The sequence below is a fragment of the Columba livia genome, chromosome 11 (assembly GCF_036013475.1).
Source record: "Columba livia isolate bColLiv1 breed racing homer chromosome 11, bColLiv1.pat.W.v2, whole genome shotgun sequence".
Classification (NCBI taxonomy): domain Eukaryota; kingdom Metazoa; phylum Chordata; class Aves; order Columbiformes; family Columbidae; genus Columba; species Columba livia.
In genome coordinates, this window is record NC_088612.1 from 9,990,580 (window position 1) to 10,003,918 (window position 13,339).

Genomic DNA, 13,339 nt, shown 5'->3' on the forward strand with positions numbered 1-13,339 from the left:
TTTAAGGGAATTCTGGGATTTGAGGTCTGATTTCAGTGGAAGTCCTTCCCCACAAACACCAAATAGAGTCATAGAAAGGTGGGCTCTCTGAAACTTTCTTCTGTAGTCCCCTGTACTTGTACCAGGTCTTGCCTGGCACACAGGGGATTTGACCATCCTGATGAATGTTGTCTAAGTCATTCTTCGAAAACTGTTGATGAGATTTCCACATGTCTGCAGCCTATTCTTAAATTTCATTAGCCTTAAATTGGATGTTCACCCTACATCCAACCTATGTTTTCACCTCAGCAAATCAGGCCATTCCCTGGGCAGGCTTGAAGATTTCCATCTTCCTAATAGCATGTGCTTAAGCAGTTGGGCTGTTTTCCTGTCTCCGTCAGGTTCAGTTCTCATGATGATGTGCCTGGAGCACCTGGAAGGTGAGCAAGTGCTTCCAAACACACCTGGGCAGCAGGGACCTGAGCATTTTAGTGTCTCTTTGTGCCCTCTTTGCTCTTTAATGGCTGACAGCTGTGGCTATGTGCTTAAGTAGTTTTATCCCTCCTTAAATCATGGAGATCCTGAAACATATAGGAACTCCATAAATACTGCTTTGTGGCATACATCATATACAAGCAAGGTTCTCCTCTCCTGTGCTACAAACAAGCTGTGGCCCTTTCAGCTTGCTGAGAAATCTCTCATGAAACCCTCATGTACTTTGTATGTTTTTCTGTAGGAAGAGGAAGCTGCCACCTGACAGAAATCTCCACCTCAGGAAGCACCAGTCAAAGCCATCTAACCAGGAATAAATAGCTTTATTTATCGTCTCCTTCTCCACAAATACATACTTATTACTTCCTAGAATCATGAATGTCCTGAGAAAAGAAACTGCAACTAAAATTAGTATCGGAACCCAATTACACTCTTAAAGATGAACCCATCTATTTTCCCATCCCCTCTGCCAAAACGGTTCTTTCAATAGTCCCACAGCACCACAAACAATCCAGCTCTGTGGTTTACTCACCATATCTACAGCAACCACGGTCCCAAATGTTAATCCTCATTACCAGCTTTCTCCACATTATGACTTGACCACTTCATTCTAAATTATTTACTTTGAATCCTTTTGACCCTAAACAAAGACTGTGTAAATTGTGAAAGAAGAGGCCAGAGGATGGAGGAGACAGACAGAAAGCACACAGGTCGTTCATCTCTTAGAAAAACCAGAGCTGCCATTTGCTCATCTCTGCTGCTTCCAGTTACCAGCTGCCTGGGACAATTGTGGCTGAGGGACTTCTCAGAGCCCTTAATCCCACATCTGGGTCAATTCACCAGGCAGAAATGGAATGGCTAGAGAGCAAACTCTGCTTTCAGGCCACATCAGGTTACAGCCACATTCCCAGTGCCGTAGGAAAGAGAATTTCCCATTATTGTTTGCATGCTACTTTTTCAGGGGAGAAAAAGGGGTTTTCCCCACAAGGGCTATTGTTCTAGCATATTACATGTAGACCAACCTCAAGTATTTGCATGTATTTAGAATTATATTGTCTATACTCTGTAGTTTTGGTTCTAACCCAAAGATTTTTGGCAGCTTCTTAAACCCTGACAGGTCAGGAAGACCAGTAATGCTTTGGCCTTACAATCTTACACTGAAAACACCTCTCCCAAGTGCTGGGAAAGGGAAGGCACCCACCACAGGTCCTCTTGTTGGACTAGTAAACACATAGAAGACTTTAAGATGTCCCTTCTGCCACCCAGGGGCTATGAACAGTGATGGGCATTTCCTCACATAGTGCCCAAAATCCAGGTGGGAAAACAGAAGAACCAGTTTCTTATCATTTGGGTGAGTGGAGTGCATTTTGCAGTTCTCAATAATCAGGTTTGTTTCCCTGGTACATCAGCGTAAAACCAGAGGACACTTATTTTGTCAGGAGCTTGTTACCACACAAACACACGTGTTCCAGTATAACCACAAGCAGTGATAACCAGTTACAGTGCTGGGATCAGGCTATGGGTCCTGAATTGCAAAGGCAGCTCATGTTTCTAGGTAGTATAAACTGTCACAAGTTGCTATTCTCCCATCACACACATATGGCTTCCAAAGAATGGGCAGAAGATGTAAAAGCCAAGCTCATCCTGATTTAGGACCAGCTCTGATAAGAAACTTTAAAGCCTACCCAGCCTGAACCTCTTATTGCTAAGAGTGCTGACCTCTGAGATTATTTTTTTCCTTACAGCTTCTAACAGCACCAAGCAAGCAGGAATGAGAAATGACAACAGCTGAGCAACCCAAATTCTGCCCAACCTAGGGTGACAAAACTTCCTCTTCTTCCCAGATTCCTATCCATACACCAGCACCGCCAATATTATTTTCAATGACAAAAATGGCATCATTGCCCTTGCTCTAAAAGGACCTAAAAGTCAGTTTAACAATAAAAGTATTTTAGAAAACTGGAAACTTCCCCTGCATCTTGGAAATGAAATACTCCAAATAAAGACATCTAATCACGTCCTTGCTAAGGAAGGATCTCCTCTGTAGCCTAATCTGGTTTTAAATGGGCTTGTGCAAAACAGGAAAATCAGGAATGATTACTTCAGGAACTGCATCTTTATAATTAAAGGAAAGCCTACACAGTAGGGAAGTACCAATGTGAAATTCCTGTCAAAGCTCTGTGCCTTGGATCCTTGATATATTCAATTTAAAAAAATCTCTAATTTTTAATGTCATTAAGCAAAAAATTAAAAAAGGAGCAAATTTTGGTTTGACAAAAGCTATATGGCTACATTTTGAAAAACAAATTCAGGAGCTGCTTTGAAGTGGAATTTCTGTCTGCTGCACTCTGAGGAATGAATAAAAAGAAAACAGAGGCAAAGCTTTGTGTTCTCGGCACAAAAGCTCTTGCTTACAGAAGTTGAATTTCCAAAATCAGAAGGAAGAGAAGGGGGTATCCAGGTTTGAAGGACACGTTGGGAGGATTTCATATCTTTATTTACCAGATAAACTAGAAAACCCAAAATTCACTAACACAAGCACTCAAGTGGAAGAAGCCTTAATTTCTCTAAGCATCTTATTAGACTGTCTACTCAGTGTGAACTTGAAGGTATAACAGGGAAAGAATCAGCGAAAAGCAAGAATAACATAATTCTCCTATTTCTCTCATCATTTCATAGAACTGGTAAAACTGCTGCAGTGACTTTTGGGAAAAATCAAATCTCCCAGATATCAAAAGAGATAGAAAAGCTGTTCCAAGCTTAAAGTGGTCTAAAGGAAAAAATAAATATAGGATCCACTATACCACTGGTTTTGTTTTTGCTTAAGACTAAGCAATACATGCAACCGATAGCACACACATTTCAGCAACAGGTTTGTGTTCTGCTAAAACCAGCACACTGCTTAAAGAATCCCAACTGCAATCACCACCATTAAGGGTGAAAAAATACAGGACCTGCATTTTGTTGCCTACAGTTATGTAGCCTTTTTCCTACTGAAGGACAGTATGGAGGTACCTAAGACAGGTACTTTTACAAAAATCCCAACAGCACAGAACAGCAAGTTTTAATTAAAAGAACCTCCACAAGTTATTGTTTGTACTTGTGCAGGTTATTTTATTAAAACTCACTACATTCAGTATTCGTGCAAATGTTGATAGTGGCTATTGTGCCATACAGCCTTTCAAATGTACAGCAGCTGCTTCGTACATCTTCTGGGCTCAGCTGCAACTTCCAAATTTGAGAAATCACAGGATGTGATGCCAAATCAGCTTCTCCACTGATCATTTTTATGCTAAAATCTTATTAGTCGGTAAGGCAGTAAGAGCAACCCTGACCTCCACTCTTTTCTTCCACACACACACATTCATTCAGGCCATCAGTTGATGGTATCTGCCAGTTGGAGACTTTGCTTGTTCCTGCTTCTTAGCACCGTCTTTTGCATTTGATTAAACAGTGTTTTGTCCCTAATTGGCATAAAGGGTTTGACTGATGGTTTGTGGAGGAATGAACTGAATGACAGGTATTAGGTTAATGTTACCATCCCTTTGCATCTTGCATTTTCTCATCTTGTTTGTCCAAATGGGAAAACATGATGCCAGCTAAATTCCACACAACCTGAGCCACAGCATGAATGACATCTTACCAAAACCAGTCGCAGTACAGAACAAAGAGCTGTCAGACTTGGAGGTTCTTATGGTGAAACACTGAAATACTCCATACACATAAACCAGATGAATTAAGATTGCTATGAGACCTTTAACTTCAAATTTACTCCCTAGCTTGTACAAATTTCAACTGTAAACAGTTCAAATGCCTGGTTATAGGGCAATTAGAGTATTTGCTTCTTTTACTATTCTATCACATTGCCTTGTAACTCAGTTACTATATTGTATCAGGTTAAAATAGCACTTTGAATAAATCTCAATTAAGGTGTCAAGTGAGTTTTATTATATTTTTCTCTGTTCTCTGGGGGAAAAAGAGAACCAGAACTATTTGAAAGAATTAATTTCCTAGGTGAACATTACCATGCTCTCTCTACTTAGAGGTAAATAATTTTTGAGCAGCTAAAATGGTTTTAGCTGATCACAGGCAGCTGAAGAAAGTTCTCACACTGTACAGTTACAGTGCAAACTATGTCTGCTTTTAAGCTTTAAAAATTAATAACATTGATAGCGGCAGATAAAGAGCTACGAAATCACTCAAATATCTGCAATAATTTTGAGGTAAAAAAATAGTTATCTGGGGAAAAAAAAAGGGGGGGGCCCTATCCAACCTACAGGTTCTTAGTAGATGCTTCATTCATAAAAAGTTTGAACAGACCTACAGGGACAAAACCAGTTGCTTCAAGAATGTTAGTAACACTTGTCAGAATGTAAGGAAAAATCTAAGTATGCCACTTCTCTTCAAATTGTTACTATTGGGGAAAGATGCAAAAATAATTATTTTTTTTGTAGCTTACCAAAATTTCATTTGAAATAGAAAACCTGAAGTCTAACTTAAAATGCTAAGTTATGCAATGGAGATTTTCCCTGAGTTGTGAGCCTTCTTGGTCACTTATTGAAGATAAGGGTTAAGGGCAGAGAACAGAGCAGCATGGGGCACACAGTGGTCAGGATAAGCATGTTATGGGAAGCACAACAGCACCACAAAATACGTGAGGACAGCAGAAAAGTAAAGAACTCGAGGGAGGACCTGAGCGTGCCAAGGCAAAACACGTCGGCTTCTCCACCTTCGCGGTGGATGACTCAAGGTTTTAAATGAGCCCTTGGGAGGCAGGGAAAGGGACAGGGCTGGTGCCTTTGCGCTCTAGAAAACTGTTTTATCTGCAGCTCCCTGAAACGGGGTCTGCAGCCATCAGGTACGCACGCAGCTCAAGCTTGTCTGTTGGCTTTAATGATCTCTGACACCACCCTGAACCAGCAACTAAACCAAGTCTGTTGCGCTCGGCTGTTCTGCTGTTGGTTACCCCCTCCTTTGCAGTTTAACCTGCCCAGACATCCTCCACCCACAAAGCCAACGGGAGGAGGAGCCAGAACATGACTGGTATTTCATTATTCCAGCCACTCTTCGTCATCCCGTTCATGTCCTAACAAATGCAAGAGAGATCTTCAGCTGAATGTGCACCAGCAAAGCCTCTTCAGCAACAGCAGCACTCCAGCTAAAGATCTGACCCCAGCTGGGAAGCTGGCTAAAAATAGGGGTACATTACAAAAACTGAGAGGGGGAAACTGCACATGGTTCCTCCATCTGAATGTTACAGTATTACCATGGAAGAACTCTTTCCAGTAGCTTCTTTAAATGTGTTATTTATGCACTAGCTTCTTCAGATCTTCAATAGGTAAGTCTTACAAAAATCTGTTAAACTAAATTTCTTACAGAAGACATTTTTCTTAACATTTTACAGAATAAAATTACAACTAGCTTTTTGCAATCAACTTAAAATCAACATTTTTTGTCCAATCATATATACAGCATTAGCTAACATTATTTTTCCTGTTAATAAAATTTCTGAACTGGAAGGAAGGAAAAAAGTGCTTTTATAAGCACTTAATAATGATACAAGATGTAGAAATGCAAAACTGCTACTGTCACCTGTCCTACTTTTCTCTAAAATAAAAAGCAGCTCTTATAGGTTGGAATACTTAGTGACAACATAAAAAAAAATCTCATTAAGACCTATTCTATTCTTTATCTAAAGAGTATCATGTTACTCTAATTCTCCCTTACAAAAGAGACAATATGGCACATGGTAACAACATGATCACATGTTAACGATTCACACCATAGTCTGATGTAGGGAGGGAAAAAAAAAAAAAGAAAGAAAAATAAATTCTTACCTTTACGATGTTGCCGTCAAAGGGAACATAAGCACATTAGCAGGGAAGAGGCATCACGCTCCCTACTTTGACACAGGTAAACACGCCCTATCTCCAGAACCCTTTCAAATTCTTCAGAGACCCACCCAGCAAAGCTGCACTTCAAGATTTCTGACTGAAGGCGATCCTGATGTCATATGTATCTACCCGCTGAAACTCGGGAGCAGCAATGCCAAGTGCCTTCCTTGTGCTTGTTTCAACATCGCAGATGAAGAAATGTTCGAAGTCACATGGTATTTTGTTGTACAATGAGAATTTGTCTCGATTTATATTGGTCCGTACATGCACAGAGGATGCTGCACCTGCTGATTGTGCAGAAAAGGAACCCCCAAATACATCACTTCACACTGACATTTTTAGGTGCGTTATTAGATGAGCTGTGGGTTTTAAAATAAATTTAGAGAAAGGTTCTTGCTCCTTTTGACCAGCCTCAGGAATACTTCCAACCTCAATCAACTAAATGTTTTACATTGTAGTTCTGCAGAAGATATAAAGTGGAATTTTTGAAACTCCTAAAGCAGAAGGAAACATACATTGAATGCATGTTTTGTTAGACGTACCATACAAACACGTCAATTTGACTTAACCCTATGTGATTTTTGTTTTCAATCCCATGACTAAGGAATAAGGCTGAAAGTCATTCCTCGCTGGCTTTCCCCAGTAATAAGTAACAGCATTCACAAGTGTTGGCAATTACTTGGCATTCTGGTGGGCAGGACACCCTAATGTTGTTGGAAGGAGAGAACCTCACTGACAAGCCAGGAGCAGAGAACCTCTCATTAGCCCTCTGCCTGCCTGCAGCCAGCAAACAGCAGCCCACAAAATAGGAACAGACATGTCAAAATGGAAGCGAAGTTTCACCTCACCCAGTGTACTGCCTCTGAAGGAAGCTAATAGCAGATGGCGACGGAAGAATACGAGAACAGAATAAACACAAAATAGTAACTGATGACACCCCAGCCTTCAGTAGTTTAGGGCTCATAGATTTCCTAAACCCCAGATGGTGTCTATATAAATAATACTGGTGTGTTTTTTCCTCCCCCATCTTCATTTCCACAACTCCTTTTGAGTGTATTAAACCTTTCATCATAATCCATAAGACTGCAATAAAACATATGAACCAGGCAGTATTTGGATTCTGTTCATTTATTCCTCCCTGAAGTGATTTTGACTGAAAAGTTCGGTTTTGTTCATACAGCTTTAAGGTATTGTATTTTGAAGCTATTTCAAGTCTTCAATCCTTCCATAAAAGTAGGAGCAGTATTCAATAAACTGATGCACCCAAGAAATATTAAACACAAAGGACTTTTTCAGAAAGGTAGTGTTAGGGCTTTGCTGTTGCTTTAAATTATCTCCCTACTTCCCCGCATCTGAACCAATATGAACCAAGAAGAAAATTTAGGAATGCTTTGCCAATTAGGAAAGCCCAGGGCAAGCTGATTCATATATCACTTGGCTAATACTGTGCCAGTAACGTAATAAGTAATTGGGCAGAAACACCTGTTTTTTATGCCTCAATCCATGATTTCTTCACTGTTACACTAAATTGCAAAAAACGTATTTACTTGACTGGAGCTGATGTGGGGCTGCTACAAACAATAAAATGGGAAAATACTTTTACCATAGTTTTTGAGGAGTGTTTGTTCGGTAGCACTCACCACCTACACAGGACTCTATTAAAAGATTAAAGATATTGCGTGGTAAATAACAAGCTAACCGTGCCCTCTTCATCAAAGCTGCCCACTGACCTTTCAGTTATTGCTGCACTTTCATGGTACTTATCCTTCAGGTATCTTAAATTTGAATGCTGGAAAAGAGAAAGCTAAACAAAAAACCCCCACCTTAGTCTGTAGGTCTCACTGAGAAAGAAAAAACAAAATACACAACTAAGTGTTACTACCCCTTACTTGCAGCATAACACCTACTCAATCATATGACAATTAAACATAACTAGATAATGGAGGCATGTATGTGACTCAATTATTTCACATATCACTGAAAATTATGTATAAGTTTTCAGTGGAAAAAAAAAAATAGAACAAAACAAGAAGTAGTCAAAAAAAAAAAACCCAACTTATTTCCATTTTCCAGACACTTAAGTATACAGATTAAACTACAGTGAGTTGTATGTGAGCTGTCATCTGAGCTTCTAAGCAGTTACATAAGAAAGACTGCAGTATTAGTTAACTTTCTCGGTACAGAAAACCCTCTCGTCAAATCTTTAAGACTGTATTAAATCTTAAACTTCTAAAATCAGAGCTGAGAAAAAGTAGGAATCAATATGATCAATTTGATCTAGTAATAATAATTTGGACTCTGACTTATCTTTTCACCACCAATGAAATCTACCTGCTTGCCATCTGGCTCTCCTTCAAGAATAAGGTAAAATTTATATTCCTATACTTTCTCCTCCTCAAGAATCAACAAATATCTGAAAATTAATCATTCTGAGTCACACGTTCAAGGACATAAATACCATAACTCATCATCTTACAATCTGTAGTTTAAAAGCCAAGCTCCTCCTCTTCGTGTGTATTCCTGTCTTCTAATATACCAACCTTCCCCTACAGAAAGGGATGAAGTTGTCCATTTACAACCTCTTAATCTTTCTCCTCATGGCCTTTCTTATTAGGAAGTATGACCGCATCCATAATCCATACAGGGGTTTAAGCAGGGAGAGATTAATTTCTAATTAATTGATGATGCCATCTGTCATAACTGAAGACTAGATACCTCATTTTGACCAAAGCAAGCATTAACATAATAAGCACTTATCATACATGAATGCTACTGCAGGACTAAATCAGGAATACACACAATTTCAACACACAGCCTGAAACCTTGGTTCCTGTGAATTTTAATAAGAATTTTAAAACTTAATACTTGGACAATCTGGGCCTTAATAACAAGAAGGAAATAACAATTGGATAAAAAGGGGATGTCAGTAGCAATACAGGAAGGATAAAAGACAGTGGAGAGAAATGAGGGAACACTAATAGGCTCTACTGCTGACCCAAACTGCCATTGCTTCACTACAATGCAGAGAACAGGATTATTAACAGGCTTCAAATATATATTAGGAGAACGGCTCCAGGAAAAGACATTGACATTACCTGCAGACCACTTTCTAACCAATTTCTCTCGCACACTTAGCATGATTGTGGTATTTATATCCCTCAATTGTTATCTCTTTCAAGTTGTCACAAACTCTGGGCTGTATTTCATTTAAATACTGAACATACAGTTTATCAATAAGCCTCCAGGACAGCAATTAAGAATGTTCTTATATCCAGAGGCACAGAGATATGGGGTGACTTAGTGAAGAATTCATTTGATTAGTTTGCTCAACAGTCTTTATGCAGCCCAGGCTGTTTTGTCTTTAAGTTTGCCTTGGTGAGATTTTTGTTTCCCCTGGATTTAGCATCACCTTGTCCATACTTGTCAAGAACACTGATATCACACTAGTCAGTATTTTTATCTTAGGTGAAGAAACACTCCTTTAGATGAACTGATGTTCTGTTGAAGATGACCAAGTACTAGGTTCTCTCTTGAGGAGATAGTTTAAAAAAGCCCCAACTGGTTAGTTTTACATGTGCTGCATAATGGATCTTTGCCTAATTCTCACAGCAGCTGTAGTGGTATCAGCAGAAAGAGAACACCATCTGACACGTGATTTTCTTGAAGAATATAAATACTACCAAAGACGCTGAGTACTGGAGCTAAGTTTCCAGAAAGCAATAATTTCTGTTTCGGTTAAATCCCTACATGAAATAGCTATAAAAGGTCTGTAGCAACAAAGTTACTTTAGGATTACATTTGAAGGTAAAGCTAGCAGGCAAAGGATTAATATTGTGAATGTAGAAATAAGCACAAATGATTTTGTCATTTAACAGGAAATATTTTTTACTTAATCAGTACACATTTTGCAAAATAGGCTTCACAATCCTATCCATTGTTTTTTATGTAGCTATTATTTACGTTGTTGTATTCCTTCCCTCCTTGCTGTATGTAAACCAGCAGCAAGCCAGCTTGCCTACTAAAGAGTTTCTCTGACAGTTATCAGCAAAAAACTCATTTGCACAACATTTAAAGAGATAATGACTTGGAAAAGCTTAAATCCCCAGATGTTTCTCAACCAAGTCCACACCTGCTGTTGGGCTAGTGACAGTTAAAGATTGCCAATCATTCATTCTGACATATGCAATTGGCTTCTAACAAGATTTCATAGTGAACCAGGTAGCCAGTTGTACAAAATACAACAAGAATTTATGAATTAGTTTGGACAACTCTTTAAAGGAAAATACATGGAAGTAAAACTAACGACCACAGTATTTTCACTCCTACTGACACTGAGAACCTGTGATAAATACTTGATACTAACTTCAGATACCATCCCACATTGACTTTAAGTACAAACAATAATTATCCCACAGTGATAAACCAGGGAACAACCAAGGCTCCTTATTCCCAGCTTTACAAGAGTACCATACACCTAGAAATTCTCAAGGTTGTTTTTTATTGTTGTATTACAGGATTAAAACTCGTATTACAAGTATTAAAACTTGAATGGAAAGCAGTCATAAAAATACTGGAGGAAATCCAGTCTGAAGAACAAGCATGGAAGCACCTGGATTCAGCTGTAACTGCCATAGAGCTCTACAAATATTCGAGGTCAAACATATTCTTTTTAAAAAGCAAATCCTGCAAGCAACTTCTAGTGCTAACTGCTTACCTCATTAAAGCATAATTTATTCTACTGATGTTGAAGGTAAACTCCTCAAAACAACTGCACAGACAGAAAATGGAGACTGCAGACCTTTGAGGATAAGTCCTCAGATTTAAAATCATCTCCAGACAGGTCACCTAATTTGTTGTGTCTTGCTTTGAAATAATGCAAGCAAAGCTGTTAGATATCAATATCAAAAGCAGAGGCGCATAAACCTCTCCACAGCTGAGTTAATTTGCTCTAGCAAGTTAAATAGAATAACAGCTCTAACTAAAAATTTTAGATAGTAAAAATTCAAGCCAAAAACTACTCAAAACCAAACAAGCCAACGGATTAAAATGCGCAGTCTTTTGTAAGGTGTTTTCTTTGTGCCAGTGTTTTTGAATATAGCCATAGAACTACCACCTACCTTCACTGCTCACACTCATTTTGTGTCAAAAAAAAGTTGATTCACATCAGTTTTACTTCATCTGAGGTCCTACAGTTCATAAATAGTAAAATATCAACACATTAAGGTATCTAGTTGCCAGATACAAACCACATTTACCCATTTTTACCACTAAAACATTCTGAAAATTAAAACAATGGCTTTCTGAGAAGTGAAACATGTGGGAATGATCACTACTAATAACCAGCTGGGCGCACAATCAACTTCATGCCTGTAAGAATTAAATACGGTTGGACTGCAATTGGATTTGCTGTATTCAAAAATCAAAAGTTATGGCTTCTACACTTCTTGATAAATTCTACACACTGAGATGTCTAAACTATTACTTTTAAAAAGCTGGTTTTTTCTAGTTGCAGTAATCACTGACAAACAAGATGACTAGCACTTAAGAAAACCCAAACTATCTCCCCATTCTACCTTTCTAACCCTGGTTGGAAACATCACTGTCTCAGAAATACTGTTGCAAATTAGATATTTCCAACTGGCAAAGCATAGACCAAGAAATGCTAAGTACTCTGTTCAGTGAAAACAATGAAGTTACTCAAAATAAACCAGTCAGCAAAGGCTAGATTAGAAAATTGAGGAAAATGGAAAGGATTTCACCGACATGTAACTACCTACCTACATTTAAAATTGTGATTTTGAGAAACTCTTGCTCAACTGCCTTGCCAAAGGCACTTCCTTTGTTTGAACTGAATAGTTCCCAAATTGTCTAGAGCGGCATCTTTGAACATGCCCAGTCCTGGCAGAAATAAGCAACTCAGCATCGAGCATAACCAAGTTTGACCAGTAAAGAGAAACCAGGCATTCTTCTGCCCTGGACAACTCTGAGGTCAGTTTTTAGCTAAAGTAACTATACACATGAACAGAACAGTTTCCATTCATTGACATTCTCACCCACTCCTATACACAAAACTTATCTCAGGAAGAAACTCAAGTACAAGGAACACACAGAATATTCAGATCTCCTACCTGCCCAGTGAAAGGGATCACTCTTTCCTGCGTAACTGCCAAATGATTACAGCTGTCATCCTAAAGAATAAGACTGAGGCTCAAACCTTCCTGCTGAGAATTCATACCATTCAAGTGTCTCTGGAGAGCACTATAATTTCCAGCTAAACTATCCCATAAGCTTCACCTTGTTTTCTTCCCCTTGCAACGGTGTTCATCCACCAGTTCTGAGCTCAAGGCTAACCTAGAAGATGGCCAGAGAGATGTCAGAGTCATCTGTTCCTGGGACTGTTCGTCTTAACTCGTATTTTATTTGACACTAAATAGCTATTTAAAAGATAGAACTTACCTGATTCTCAATCAGAATAGCGCACTTACCTTCAAGAGACAATCCTAAAAGGAAAACTGCTTCTTACAGTTCTGAGGAGGCCTGAGATTTCTACAGTAGTCCCTGTCGTCAGTACTTTCCCATTACCCAACCCTTGTCAGATCATCACGAGCTGCACGTCAAGCGAACCAACATGAGGTGGCTTCCTGCTAAGTGCACACACTGGTTTGGCTCCTGTTCTGAACTAATTCTCCCCAGGCAAAGTCTTAAGACACTTACTTTTCAGGTTATTCAAATTAGATATAATAAAATAATTAAGTGTAAGAATTTAAACTCAACATTCATCTTACCATACTGCAGACAATTTCTGTTTCTGATTTAGCACGTTCATTAAGTGTATTCTATACTTATATAAAATATGTAATGGATGTGAGGAACTCTATTGGAATTTCACTTCTGCATTACCCAAGCTTGATTTTAGATACAATGCTCTACTAAAATGTTCTATAAATAAGCAATATATGCATTAGTCCCACATC

The 13,339-nt window shown here is 38.8% G+C and overlaps 1 protein-coding gene across 5 annotated transcripts in view; it reads right to left on the bottom strand.

Moving 5' to 3' along the window:
- CERS3 (ceramide synthase 3) overlaps positions 1-13,231 on the bottom strand; it is a 47,745-nt gene extending 34,514 nt beyond the window's left edge. Inside the window, exon 1 of one of the 5 annotated variants that reach the window (XM_065076707.1) lies at positions 12,851-13,231. The gene's annotated coding sequence lies outside the window, so the exon portion shown is untranslated. Of the gene's footprint in view, positions 1-6,308; positions 6,770-11,482; positions 11,552-12,659; positions 12,680-12,821 lie in introns of those variants that run through there. The other 4 variants (XM_065076710.1, XM_065076709.1, XM_065076708.1 and 1 more) reach the window with 4 other exon arrangements.
- Between the last annotated feature and the right edge of the window lie 108 nt (positions 13,232-13,339).